The following is a 5,995-nucleotide window of genomic DNA, read 5'->3' as shown; positions in this document are numbered from 1 at the left end:
CTCTCTTCCCAGGCCTCTAGAGCCGTTTCCAACTTTTGAGGTAACAACTGTGAAACCTGGGAAGGAACGTCTGTGACATAATTTCCTCTCTGCCCTGTGCATTTCCCCTCTCCCCTTCCCCTTGTCCCTCCTCCCCCACCCAGGCACTGCGCTCCCGGGACCTAGCAGTCCACTGCCCTTCCGAGTCATGTGGGCAATAGAACTTTCAAGGGAATAAACATTTTTAAAAAACACACTAAAATTTATTTTATTATTCCTTTTTCTATTACAGTCCACTCCATGTTCGTTGTAGACAAAGAAGATTCAGAAAGCCACGTGCCCATTGTGTGACTAGGGGCAAGCTTCAAAGGCAATGAGCCTCAATCTCTAAAAAACATCAAAGGGGAATCAAAATGATGCATCCTGAGTGCACAAAGACTTTTATGTACAGATCTGCTCATCACAGCATTGTCCGTGCTCTTGAGAAATTAGAAACTCACCCTGGGTCCATCAATAGGGAATTGGTTAAATAAATTTGGTACATTCACATAAGGGCCACTAAAAAGCATAAAGCCAGTCTATAGTCATTGAGTTAGAAACTTCTTGGCTTGCCATGGAGTGACAAAAGCAGTATTATAGTGGGTATAATGGATATTTTCTGCTTGCCTCTCCTACTTGCTCTGTTTTTCTCTACCCTGCTCTGTGCCCTGTGGTATTGGCCTCCATGGATGGCTGTCAATGGGCTTCTGTGCCTTCTAATTCTGGCTGGGTTGGCCAGTGGGAGGCACCAGCAGTTGAGGGTTGGGGCTGAGTGAGGTCAAGGTATTTATTCCTCAGGCTCCATCCCTGTTGGTTTTCTGGGGCTGGCTGTATCTCTATTTAAGGGTCCACCTCCTGAAGGGCAACCTTCTCTGTACAGCTCTGGTTTGCAGTAACCACTCCTTCCCCTTGACCTTCAGACCTAGGTGATAATGGCTCTCTCCTGTTGCTAGCTGTGGTATAAACCACTATTCCTTGCTGGTGTTCCTAACCTCTGCCCAGACCAATGTAAATAGTCTCTTTATTAAACTCTCCTCAATTACTCAATTGAATGTTACATCTATTTCTATCAAGAGCTCAACTAACACACTGATATAATCCCATTTAGGTAAAATTATATCCACCTGCAATCCAATAAGGGCAGCTTGAAAGGATGTCCATGAAAACATTGATGTCTCAGTGTGGTGGGAATTGGGTGAAATTCTTTCCTCTCTATGCTTTTCTGAAATGTTAACACTTTTCTGCCACAAGCAGGCATTTAGCTTTGATCTAGAAAACCAAGCAACCTGGAAAGGGCTTGTACATCGGGAGCTGTTCACTCTTAAGTCCTAGTGAGTGAGCCCACTCATGTGAGGATTTCTCGGATGTTTGCATTAAGATGTGATTTCCTCAAGAGCGAAGGACTCTAATGTAAATGGGCCAGCCCAGCATCCCTGGCTTTCTCACGAGGGAGCATCTCAGAACAAGTTCAGTCAACTCAGTCAAGTTCAGAGGCTCTTCTCTGCCTCTCGTGCCCTCACGTCAGTCAGCAATCCACCAGCTCTCCCCCAGCCCCCACTGGGTACAAAGGCAGAAAGAGCCAGATGAAACCCAGGCTGATAAACTCACAGCAAAACTGCCCCTCTGGTCTCGTGGGTCAGCATATCTCATCCAGAATGAAAGAGAGGACTCCCAAAGGAATGCCTCCTTTTTTCATAGAACTTGGCAATGAATTAATCTTTGTTTATTGGGGCTGTGTGATCCTGGGCCCCAGCAATGGTGCTAAGACATAAATCACAGCTCTTTGGGGGTGGGGTTGAGAGGGGGCCCAGGATGGCAGTAAAGAGCTGTTCTTCTAGCACAGGGGGAAAAATCCTGTTTTCAAGCAGCTGGGAGTGCACTCGGGGCTATTTATAATCTGCTGCCGAGCTAAGGCATTTCTGCAGCTGGGCCTGGGAGATAATCAGCCCCGTTTTCTTCTCAAGCCAGGTCTGCAAAACAGAGCCCTCTCCTCAGTAGCCCACCCGACCCCATCTGCCTTGGGGCTAACGAGCCCGGCCTCCTTTGCTTGGCTTCAGCTTCCAAAAAAGCAAAGGGTGCATTTAAAAGCAGAAAGGCCAAAATACCTCGGCTCAGAGATGAAGGCAAGGATTGTGACCCACTGGCAGATGGATTTGTCTAGGGCAGGCCTGTGGAATGTCCGTGAACTTGGCACAAAGGGCCTTTCAGAGCCTTGGGGAAGGGGCACATGCCACAGGCTGTTTCCTTCTCCCAGAAGTTGCTCCCAATAGAAAAACAGAGTTCCAGGGAGGGTAAATTCCAAAGTACTCCCTGTGTATGTCTTGGCAGGAGAGTGAGTGTCCAGTCAAAACTTGTGGAACAGGGCTCAAAAGACCAGCCCCCGGTCCTGTCTCTGCATTGACTGTCTGAGGACCCAGGGCAAAGCCCTTCATGACTTTGGACCTAGGTTTCCTCATCTATATAATAGGCTCAGTGTTTTTTTCACACTTTCCAAACTCATACGTTCTTTTATAAAAATAACATTGCGTAGAAGCAGGGAAACTGGTTGGAGTGAAGTGGGGAGGGAGGTGGAGATGGACGCCCACCCATTTGGTCTCTTTCTCCGCCTGACCTGATGGATGATGGCTGTCCAGGAGTCGAGGCTCCATGATAGTTCGCTCATTGCTGGCTTTGAAATCATTCATTCACTTATCCATTCATCTTCCACAAATATTTACTGAACTCCTACCATGTATCAGGCTGGGCTTGGTGTTGAAGGTAAAAAGACAAATAAGGCCTGGCTAGTGTTGCTCAGTGTTTGAGGATCGACCTATGAATTAGGAGGTTGCAGTTCGATTCCCGGTCAGGGCACCTGCCCAGATTGAGGGCTTGATCCCTAGTAGGAGGTGTGCAGGAGGCAGTTGATCAATGATTCTCTCTCACCATTGATGTTTCCGTCTCTCTCTTCCTCCCTCTTCCTTCCTCTCTGAAATCAATAAAAAAATATTTTAAAAAAAGACAAACAAGAACTTCATTGTCCTTCCTTGTGGAGTTTGTAATCTATTGGGGGAAATAGATATTGATTAAATATGCACATTATTTAATATATTGATTAAGTACTTTAATATAGATATTGATTAGATGCATATATTTTTAAATTATAAATAGGTAAAATAAATGTATATCTGGGTTAAGTAGAGTCCTCTCCCCCAAATTCATGTCCTTCCCAGAACTTCAGAATGTGATCTGATTTGGAAATAGAGTCTTGGCAGATGGAATTAGTTAAGATGAAATCATATTCAAGTAGGCTGTGCCCTAAATCCAATATGACTGGTGTCCTTACAAGAAGAGTGAAGAGACACAGAGACAGAGTCACGTGTGAGAGAATGCCCTTTGATGACTTAGGCAGAGATGCAGCTGTGGGCCAGGGAGCACCAAGGACTGTCCACAAACCACCGGAAACTAGGGAGAGGCAAGGGAAGTGTTCTCCTCTAGCACTATTGGAGGAAGCGAACCCTGCTGACACCTTGATTTTGGACTTCCAGCCTCCAGAACTGTGAGAATAAAATTCTGTTGTTTTAAGCTACTCAGGTTGTGGTACTTGTTGCAGCAGCTCTGAGAAACCGGTAAAAATACAGTTCATTCTTATTGTTTATGGAAACTATGTTTTATAAAGTTACCATAAGCATTGTGTTGGTGAATATGGCACCATTGCTCCTAGGGAAAATACAGGGTTAGGTTCCTACGAGGATCCAGTCACAGCATTTTCATCAACCAATCCATACATGACCTTATTTCATGTGTACTTCTGTTTAAATACACCTTTTTAAATATACAGTGACTCATTACTGTTGCACTCATGGCCAACCGTAGTACAACTCGTGCCTGAATGAATCTCTTCTCCACAGGACACCTCCCAGCCTTCTTGAGCCTGGGAACACAAGGTAGCACTTTAGCACTACACTGGGGGGCCATTCCAAACAGCAAAACCACCAACCAAAAGCCCCCAAATGAAAACATGGTGCAAAATTGACCGTGAAAAGGACACTTGTATGGAGCTTGAGAGCTGAACAAGAAGCAGAGTGTCACCTTGTTGGACCTCAGCTGCGAATGTGGGCGTTGAGTGACTCAAATTTTTCACCTTTTGTGCATGTCCACAGATGACCTCAAAAGCACTGGGGGTTACAAATAAGTTTAGGGTGTAGGCAAATTCACAGAATCTATAAATAGTGAGGGCTGACCACACACACACACACACACACACACACACGCACGCACGCACACACACACACACACACACACGAAAATAGTAAGAAAGACTGTAAAGGAAAAAAACAGTTTGAAAGAGGGGATACTTACCGTAGCTACCGTTGTCAGGGGGCCACCTAAGTGGTGGCATTTCAAGTCGAGGCCTGAAGGACAGAGAGGAGCCAGGGACAGAGGGAAAAGGTCAGCCAGCAAAAGAGGCAGCTTGCAGGAGGTCCCGGAGCAGGGAGAGCTCAGAGCATTTGACTGAGGTGGGAGTTCAGTGAGCAAGATGATGTATGGTATGGGTGAGGGCTCTATTTAAAGTACAGTCAGAGCTATTGGAGCATTTTGAGCAGATGAATGAAATGTCCAAGGCACAGAGCTCATGCTCTCTCTCTCGGCCCCACAGATTTGCCAGAGCAAGATCTGGTGGCCTCAGCTGGCTACTCTGAGAAATAAACTTGTGAGACTCTCAAATCCTTCCTTGGATTTACACATGGATCTAAATAAATGCCAAGTCAGGCGTCATGGTGTGGTCATGCCTCAGTTTATTCTGCACACAGTGCTATTTAATTTTTAAATCAGATCTACTAACAATATAAAGCCTCAAACTAAGGGAGTAGCACTCCCATGTGACCATTCCAGCTTCCACAGCAGGAAGGGGGGAGAGGTATTTTTAGCAGGGAGACCTCTCAGTGCCCCGAAGCCACGCTGGGTGGCTCCCTGCCCCGGCATTCGGCATTCGGCAGCCTTGCCTATCAGCTTTCATCAGGGACCAGGCGTGGGAGGCCGAGGTGGCCCTGCTGCCAGGAATGTTTTTTTGCCTGACCAGAAACTGCTCTGGGGTGTGTCCCCGAGCTGCCTCCCTTCATTTGACCCCCAGACTGATGGCTTCCTGGCCTGGTGAAATCTTCTAGAAGCAGGGAGGAGCCTGAGCTCTGTGTGAGACAAAACTTCATGGGTTTGCCTCCGGCCCTAGAACAAACTGCCTAACCCGGTGATGGTGAACCTTTTGAGCTCGGCGTGTCAGCATTTTGAAAAACCCTAACTTAACTCAGGTGCTGTGTCACAAATAGAAATGTTTTGATATTTGCAACCACAGTAAAACAAAGACTTATATTTTTGATATTTATTTTATATATTTAAATGCCATTTAACAAAGAAAAATCAACCAAAAAAATGAGTTCGCGTGTCACCTCTGACACGCGTGTCATAGGTTCGCCATCACTGGAGCCTCTTCATGCCTCAGATCAGGATGTCGGTCTCACATGAACCCCCAGCCCCACGGCGACCACCACCAAATCCGACGGGAAGAAACACCGAGCTGTCGGCATATTGTGCACTGGCAGGGGAAACACTGAGGCAGCCATTGTCTTTCCTTCCTCGAGGAGCAAGTCCTGTTGGCCACGGAGACAGCCTGAGGAAGCTGCTCCCTGGCACGTGATGAGTAAGGAAGCCTCTGCTACCTCATCATCTTTTCTTCCTCTTCCCCGTGGCGCACCCACACTCCCTTCTGTAGGACACGCTGAGGAGTTATGAGGAGTCAAAAGGAAGAATGACGAATAAGTGATTTTTCTGGTCTGGTATTTGGAGGACTAATTCAGTTCAAAGGTTAGCGGTGTAGAGGCTATTGGGCGAACACCTTGCTGTTTTAATATGAAAACTGCCTGCTGCCCGGAGAGCCTGCCTTTGTTCCTCAGTTTACCTGAACACCAGCCTTTTCAGTCAACAGAGGGTGGTAGTCAGTTCT

Source organism: Myotis davidii, unplaced genomic scaffold, assembly GCF_000327345.1.
Source record: "Myotis davidii unplaced genomic scaffold, ASM32734v1 scaffold765, whole genome shotgun sequence".
Lineage (NCBI taxonomy): Eukaryota > Metazoa > Chordata > Mammalia > Chiroptera > Vespertilionidae > Myotis > Myotis davidii.
The sequence above is the reverse complement of the archived record's forward strand: the minus strand, read 5'-3'. Positions refer to the sequence as shown.